The sequence below is a fragment of the Cygnus olor genome, chromosome 4 (genome assembly GCF_009769625.2).
Source record: "Cygnus olor isolate bCygOlo1 chromosome 4, bCygOlo1.pri.v2, whole genome shotgun sequence".
NCBI lineage: Eukaryota > Metazoa > Chordata > Aves > Anseriformes > Anatidae > Cygnus > Cygnus olor.
Window position 1 is genome coordinate 34,020,126 of NC_049172.1, and position 9,110 is coordinate 34,029,235.

Consider the following 9,110-nt stretch of genomic DNA (forward strand, 5'->3'; position numbering starts at 1 on the left):
TCCCAAGAAGGTTTTGTGCCCCCCTCTATCCTGGCATGCTGTCCTGTGACTGTTTGACAAGTCACTGTTGCCAGAGAGTACAAAGCATAAGAAAAACACATTCAATATTAGAAAAGTGAGTCTAAAAAGCATGAAGAAATCAGATATTGAACATTAAATGAGTGAAGGGCAATATTCCTACCTATATCCTTGTTTTAAAGTATATGATTCAAATACTTGTTGTCACAGAGATTGACAAAAGGACTGTTTTCCCTGGTGCTTTGACATTATACCTATGAGCAGTACGGTGTTGTAGTAGTTTCACTACCTGACGTATTATCTGGAACATCTATTTTGTGTTCAAGTAAGTGCTATATTTAGAACCTATTTTTATTCTGCCTAAAGTATACAGTACACTAGACCTTAATGTACCCTCTAAGTGTACAGACATGGGCAAAGAAGATATGGGCTAAAAATAGTTATTACTCTAGAAGCAATAATTTGAAAGCCACTGCCTGAATTCCCAAGCAGCACTGAATGATTAAGACTTGCATGTCTTCTCTGCTGGAGAGAAACCCCTTCAGCACATCCTCTTCTGCAGTTGACAAATTTGAAATTTGTACAAAAACAGTAATAGAAAAAAATTTAGAAAAAATTCAGCATGCCATTACCTTCTTCAGGAGGGTGAAACACTACTTATGAATTCCTCTCAGCAATAGTTACTTTTCAGAGCTTTATTTTCTCCATTGGGAATAAGGTATCAGTATTATTATCACTGTTATCAGTAGGAGTAGCAGTGAAGAAGAAAAATAAAATTGTTTATTATTGGACCAATTGAGCCCAGCTAGATGAAGGCCAAATTGTTTTTTGCTTGTCTGAGTTTGATTTTTAGTCAGTCTGGATGTGTTTTTTGTTTAGCAGAGAACTTCAGTGAGGAGTATGTTATTTTATGACTGAGGCCAATAGAAAGTCATTGGCATAATAAAACTGCAGATTTTACAATTTCAACGCAGCTGCTCTGTGACTTTTAAGCAACTGTGAAATCACATTGTTTAAACTGTGTTTATAAGGACTGCTGTCTGGATCCATCTTTCTTCTTCCCCCTCCCACCCCCCCCCCTTTTTTTTTTTTTTGTCTGCAGAAGTCACCAGAAATCCCTCAGATCAACAATTGGTATTGCAGCCTAACCATTTTGGTGAGTGTTCACAAACCTCTATTTGGAGATAACCACCTGGTCAGCCTGTGTTACACTCATGTATGAAAATGAAACTCATGTTACCATCATCAGTGGTATCATTGGTATCATCAATGAGTTTGCTGATATTACTTCACCAGTGAAAATCCATTTCTTTAATGACAAGCACATGTGTTTGGATGACATACCGATTAAGTACAGTGCCTGGAGCAAACTGGCATTTGAATTGTTTTTATGACTCTTTTATGACTTCTTAAACTGCAGCAGTTGGTAGTGTTTGGACATATAGGCTGCTACCGAGAGTATAGGTATCCCATTTATAAGAAATACCGTTTGATGCTCATGGACCAAATTCTTTGCGGCACGAAGGTGAATTCTGGACTTCTGCTGCAGTCAGGGGCTATGCCTTCCTGCCCAGACCTTCCATGAAACTGAGCATTTACACAAGTGATATCTAAGTGGTTTTCCTGAAATCCTGACACTTAAGTAAACTTACTTGTTTAGCAGATTGGGACTTAAAGCTAAATTTTAATTCTAAAATCAAAACTTTATATGACTACATTGAAACCTTTTTTCCACACTTACTAACTCACTAGTGTGGCTTCTAAGGGTTCAGCCTGCCATCTTGTGTCTGCAGATGTTCAGACCCCACTCCATCAGACACAGGTGCAGCTGGGTAAAGATGTGTGTTTGAGATAAAAAGGGGCTAGTGATGTAGGGAGGAGAGGAATGAAGCTAACAGGTTTTGTGTGCTTGCCAAAAGAATGGTGTTAATGAGTAGTTTGTCTACAGCTAGGGCCACTGTCAAGTTACAAGGTAGGAGCTAGTTCTTGTGTATTTTACTTGGCTTTTGAGCTTTGCTGAGAGACTCAAAAAAGGAGTCCAGCAGATGCTGCCCTGAAAGAAAAATGAGATGAAGAGGAGTCTCTGGAGGGACTGAGCATTTGAATTGGAGACAGCAAGGTTGTGATGTATTCTGAAAAGGATATAGACTTCAGAGAAACCTACAAAGAAGACTACATACACCTTTATGGGTATTTTCTGGGATAAAAGTACCAAGGATACCATCAGGATTGCGTACACAAAGCACATGATCAACACAATGGGTGAAACTGGAAACTATGAGAGCTCAAATGGAGAGGGTTGTATAACAATTTTTGAACTGTTTCTTATGACTTAAAATTAGTAGCAAGGGATAAAATTATCCATTTATCTTCAGCAGATTAATGCCATTTATTGCATACAATTCTAAGGGTCAAATCTTTTTATTTACATAAGTTTTAATTAAGATTGGTTTGTGGGTGTCAGTACAGTCATTCTAACTCTACATATGGAGAAAAAAACAAAAGTTTATCTCACCAACTTTTTTTTTTTTCCATGTTACAGTCCATGGGGGCACGAGACAAAAGTATGGTAAGTAACAGGCAGGTAAGCAGCTACACCAAAATAAATACGTGTCACAGGAGTAGCTCTTAGGTTTACTCCTACCCTATAGCTGCCAAAGCCAAAAGGTTTTTACATGCTTACCATCCTCACAAGTAGGAGTCATATATAGCTCTTGGATAAGGCTACCAACCTCATAAGGAAGACAGAAAGGATGTTCAGTCCCATGGCATTATTGCTTTGAAATAAGGGGTGTTTCTGGAGTGTGGACTCAGTGAAGCCATTCTTAGCTTTCATTAACAGTACCTTATCTCTCTGTCATTAAGATGTTCATCAGCAGTGGTTGGTTATCCCTATACCTGGATTTGGTCTATGCCTCCTACACACTAGGGAAGAAAGAGGGGAGCTGTTACCTTTTCCCCTACGTACTGTGCTCCTGGACAGCTGAGAGGAGGCATAATTTAGCCTGCAGTGCATAAAAGGAGGGGGTTAATGCATGAAATGTACTGCTGAGATAAAACCTGGACTCAAGTCTGATATCTTTTTTAATATGCATACAAAAACAATAACTGAGGGATTCAATTTCTATTTTGTTTTTGCATCACGCAAAGAAAACAAAAGTACATCTGCTGCTAGTCTTTCACTCATTTCTTTGCCATCTCAAATTAAGATAAATTGCTTATGCTTGTCCCTTGAACAATAATACTGCTCAAATATATAAACTGGGATATCCTTCTGACAAGTTTTAATTATGGGATGAGTCAAGCTGGCATTTACCTAGAAAGTTCACACATGTGAAGACTCTAGTGTCAGACTCCATCTCTACTGTGTTAAAACAAGAAAAAAAAATTCACAAAGGCAGTGAAGATGAAGGGTGGCATTTTCACTGAGCCTGGAACTTCAAGCACTGTTACAAACCTTTCTCACAATGCAGGTAACAAAGGTATATTAGATTCCCTTGTAAGGAAGGGAAGGGAAGGGAAGGCTGGATGTACCTGGCACATCAGGAGCAATTCCTGGTGTACATGCATAAGGGTAGGATAGGGGAGGGAAGATGGGTGGGAAGTAAAATCCTGGTATAGTCACAAAGTGGAAAAGGCAGAGGGCCCCACTGTTGCCCCAAAAGAGAAAGTCTGAAGTGGGAGCTTTCCCAGAGGTTTCAACAGAAATGGGGAACCAGATTATATACGTATGGTTCTAAAACCACGAGCATGGTTAATGTTTAGCATGTTTTTAATTTGTGGGAGTGTATTGTTTCATAGCCGTAGAATGAACAAAGGAGTGAATGAATGAATGTGGTACTGAGTGTCTATTGCCGAGGGCAGGATTCATCTCCATTTGCTAATACATACTTATGCATGGTTAAAAAAAAAAAAAAAAGAAAAGAAAACAAAAGGATACAGTAACTCCTGCATTTCCATGCATCTCTTTCAAGGCTGCCACCAGCTTATAGGCAGCCCCAGGGCTGGGATCTAGAGAAAAGTGCAGAAGGGGCTACAGTATCTATTGTACATCTGGAACATGGGAAGAGGGAGCAGAACAGTGTATGGGCTTTCTGGCCTCAATGAAGGACCTGTGTCTCTTGGACCTTCTTGCAATTTCAAATGTCTTATATGCACAATGTGATGCCTGTTAATTACTTGTAAGCCTAAATGCTTTGATACAGTGGCATAAAAACTGTAAGCGTTGGTGGAGAGAGTTCCTCCAAAATTACAGGGGCACTTTAGAGTTCACCCACTTACTGCTGACCTGGCACACAAACAAATTAGTTTCTCCTTTCTGCTCACATCTAACCTACTGGCTGCAAATGTACCTCAAATTAAACGCATTCAAATTGTACTGGGTTCTTGCAAAGGTGGCAAAAATTTTTTTGGTCTTGAATTGAGGCTATGAAATGTAATAGACTCTTGCAATAGTTTGATATTATGTAACTGCACAGCACACAAAAAAGAAAATACTGAGTTTACTGTGAAGAAATGACATTTGAGAGACCCAGAAAGACATCAGCATGGTGGGTTAGGACAGGGCTGCACAGCAGGGACTGAATTCTAAGTGTGTGTGAGAACCTTTAGACCTACCAACTAAAACGAGAATGGATTTGTTTCCTTTCTTCCTGCTCAGCAGAAACAAAAAGAAATTGGTAAGTAGGAAGTTCTGAGATTACAAGGTTATAAAAAGCAAGAACCCTGACCTTTCAGTAGAAGTGAGGATCTGGCAGCATTTATATACTTTGCTTTGGTTTGTGGTACATGACGTGCAGATTGTTTTCCACAAAATTAAGAGAAGGTGGTGCTTTACTAATAGCAATTGGCTTGCTTTGTTTCTTCCTGACTTCTCCATTTGCATTATTTGATTTCAAAAACCTGGTGTGAGAATTAGGAGAGTGGGAGAACAGCATGGATGTAACAGTAAAATATACATTTCAGAAAACAATAAAGGTAAATATATATTAAAAAGCAGGGGAATACTTGATAGCCTACATATTTATAACTGAAAGCTGCTCAGAAAGGAATTACTGTTTTGGTCACTGCAAATTGTTTTAATCCCAAGACAAAAATCTTCCTGGATTCCAGGAACTAATAAATCCATCAATCAGCAGCCAAGGTATAAAAACACCTGAAATTGCCAATAGGAAATAAAAGATAATAACAAAAGGCCTCTGTTGAAAATAAATGTTTGTCAAACGTGAAAAGGTAAAATTGGCTGAGTCCAATCTTTCTCTCTCTTTAACTAAAATTGGTCACAGAGTCTTTGACTAAAATTGGTAACCTGTTTAACCATGGGTTTCTGAGCTCTGTTTGTTTTGTGTAATGTCTTAACAATCTTTTAATGAAGTTTCAACGAGTCCATTTAAAAAAATTATCCACACAGTTTGGCCAAATTTTAATCTGTGAGCTAAAACTGATCTGATTGTACCGCAGAAGTATCTGAGAGTGGATACAGTGCAGCTCTTTCATTGATATCACATCAGCTTTTGGAGCTGATCCAGGCATGGTGGAGGTTTACATGCAAACCTGACTCACTGTGGGTCTTCCATTCACATCTGATCTACTTCCAGATCTGATGTCAATGGAGGCAGTGTATATCCTACGCTGCTGCTCTCCAGCTTGGCCTCCATCCAGAAACTTAATGTTTTTCTTCAGTTGCATCAGTGCCTCTGAGCAAAAAGAGAATGACATCCGTATGTTTAAGATTAAAGCCGAGTCAACATTTTGAGTGAAAAAAACATATGCATTTGTAGACCTACAGTAATATGGTGAAGGGGTAAATTTCTTGAAATAGCAGTTTTGGTCTCCAAACTGCTGAGGCCATTGTGTAGGTAACGTTTTGTTGAAAGAGGTCAGCAGAAAGATACATCTAGATTGCCATGGTTTTCTTTTGGTGGCTAAATTTTGAACCATATCAGTTACTGTATTTTTTTAAGTCAAAGATGAGAATTTGGCAATAAGTAAGTTGATAAACTCACAGTTAAAATACATGAAAGAGCAGTTAACTCAGAAAGCTGCTGATGGCAACTAGAGAGAGGACAGCGGGAGCCTGTTGCTGCCCTTTCGCTGTGCTTGAACATGGCTCTAATGTGTTTTATGAGTAGAAATTTGGATTATTGCAGTTGCATAATGCGACAAATGCAAATAGATTCCAAACAATATGAGTCACTTGCACGCAGAGTGAGGCTAGACTGAAATTTTAAAGAAGTCGTCTATTGAAGTGTTCTTCCAACTCCTCTGCCAACCTGAGCACTAAGCACGCCAGTTGGGATGGTTTCATTTTACCCAAAGGTGCTCCTGCAGGGTGCTGCTGCACTGCCAATGCGTGGGCACCTCTGCTGCCAGACATCATTTAAGCTACTGTTTCCTCCGGCAGGCAGAGGCATGTGCTGAGGAATCAGTGCTACCTTCACCACATCATGGTAACAGGGACAGGGAGAAAGTAGTTATGAATGCATTGTGGAAAGGATAGTTTAGCTTGTCATCTCTAGGACCACTTACTCCAGACTAAGCAGGACCTTACTGGAGACACAGTTAGGGTAAGATGCAGGTGCATACAAAACAATAGGAATCTGCCTCTGGTTCATTTTGTCTTAAGTCTCTTAAATACTGACATTACTATTCCAAAAGCCTTGATGCCCTCCACTTTTGTTTTACAATATGTTGTGAAAGAGCTGAAAGGACAAAAAGGACCAGATAGGGTCACTCCAAAAGTTTGTTTGTTTTTTTTAATTTCACGTCATCATCCAACTTTTTTTTTTTTTTTTTTTTATAATGAGAGCAAGATGCACTTGGTTCTTACAAGATTTCTTTATTTGTTAAGGTTGATTTCTGATGCTCTTTCCATAGATGAACAGGTAAATCCCTGTGCAGAGAGTTGAAGTATTTCAGGAAAGGTGCACCACCCCACTGGAGGTTTCCTTCAGCTGGCTGATGTAGGGCCCAGCTAAGAGCCCTGCTCATCCCTGTGAGACAGGGTAGCACCAGCAGTGAGAGATGCTGCCAGCATCCCTTCAGCTTTGTTTATTTCCTGAAACGTGAGGTTTCAGGAAACTTCAGTGCTTGCTAGGGGCAGGTACATTTTCATAGGTGGAAAAGCTTCCCCTCTTCACCAAAATCATCTTCTGTGTGGCCAGTGGCAAGACAAGACGGGTTTGAAGGCAGCACAAACTTAGCCTGGCACTGGTCATTTCTAACACGGTGCTGCACAGGCTACAGCAGCTGCATGGGCCATCTTCATCACACACGCAGAGCATGTCATGAAGCTCACTCTCCTTGCTCACCTGTGTACTGCAAAGGGATTTTGGGGGTGTGGAAAGCAGCCCCCACCAGCAGTGGTAAGGGAAGGGAGCTGCCCTGCAGCAGGACGGAGCACAGGGCTCATTTAGTGTGGGCACACTGACTTCTGCACCCTGGCGCCTGCCAAAAAGGGCCAAGGGGCTGAAGCAAATGATAATCATGCCGGCATTTGCCTCTTCTCCACAGTGGGAAGGGGGAGAGCTGTGGCATGCTGAGCTGGGAAAAATGAGAAAATGGCAGCTGCCACCAGTGCTACGAGGTGTCCCTGACTTCCAGCCTGGCTGCAGGCATTTTCAAGTGCACCGCACTTCTATTTTTCATAGCTTTCTAGAGCATTTTCTTACACTGCTGTGTAGAAAAGCCACACGAGAGATTTTTTTTTTATTAAGTCTAAACATAAAAAGAAAATTTCACAAATCTGTTGGTCTGGCTGTTTCCCAGTCATATGTCATCTGAATTACATTACCACAATATTCCAGACATTAAATTAAAGACAGTAGGAACAAGTATAGTTGACATCTGTGCAAAATTTAAAACTAAGGAACTTCCAGTGGTTTCTTTAATCCCAGCCAAATTATGGCTTTTACCACACTCTTCCTTCTATAATGCCAATTTTTTTTCTCTCTCTTGCAAATGCATTCATAAGATCACAACTGTGCAGCTGCGAGGCGTCCTGTCCTGTTCCTGTGTGGGCTGCCCATGCCAGCGGTCGCACCAAGGCAAGGGTCCCGGCTCATCTCGGGGGGATGCTGCCCCGGCTTCCCCCTTTTTGGTAGGTCTGAGGAGGGATGACTGGGAGCGCTCAGTGCCAGGAAGAGGTGATCCCTGCTGCACCAAGCATAGCGGTCACACCTTCCTTTGCTCGTTGTAGGGAAGAAATGGGTAAGAGTTAACTGTCCTTGCTAGGAGGATGTGCAGCACTGGAAAATGGTATCCAGGGAGACTGCGAAGATGCTGTCCTTAGGGGTTTTCAAGACTCGGCACTGCCATTGCTGACCTGAGCCAGGCTGGCAATAGTCCAGCTACAAGTAGGGGTTGGGAACTGGTCACCTCCAAGGCCTCCTCCAGCAAATGTTTTAATTGTCACTCCTCTATCGTTGAGGAAATATGGCAGTAGCCACTGCTAGTGGCAGAGCAATGGTTGACTGATTGTAACTATGACTTTTGATGATCTATCCACAGTGAGGTGGAAGAGTTTCTCCTTTTCTCCTCTTCTTATGGTGAAAGACCTTAACGGCATCTGGTAAACAGACACGTGCCCACCATGCAGCCCTTTGGTGCCCACTGCTGTCCCCAGGGATCCTCTCCGCAGCCCACCCGCACCACTGGCTGGCCCACAGGGGAGCGAAGCAGGATGCCTTGTGATGCCCTGCATCTCCTTGTTTTCCTCTGTGTTTGTTCAGCTGTGAGTATATTTGGAAACACACTGGTGGTGGATGGGTTGTTTTGGCATTACAGAAGGAAGAGTGTGGTGAAAGCACTGTGTTTTCCAGAACAATTATCTGATTGATACCATTCTTCTTTCCTCTTAATAGAAACAATTCTCTATGGCTTTGAGATTGCCTTGACCACATAGGCCAGAAAAAAATGGAAAATGTTCCATTTTAGCTTAAATATAAATAGTATTTTCTGTGGAACCGATCAGGCAAAGGTAAATACAATGTTGTGAGTTGTTTCAGAAGAAACATCATTCCTCTACCTTTAATATTTCCATCAAGAACTATTTTGGTGTGGAAGGGCTGTGATTTTTGCATGTTTTTTTCCCA

General features: G+C 41.2%; 1 long non-coding RNA gene across 1 annotated transcript; it reads left to right on the top strand.

The window, feature by feature from the left end:
• The first annotated feature begins 1,954 nt into the window (after window positions 1–1,954).
• LOC121069785 lies at window positions 1,955–2,901 on the top strand. Its single transcript, XR_005819620.1, has 3 exons — window positions 1,955–1,990; window positions 2,561–2,587; window positions 2,717–2,901. It is a non-coding gene; the product is annotated as an uncharacterized LOC121069785 (long non-coding RNA).
• Window positions 2,902–9,110: the final 6,209 nt, after the last annotated feature.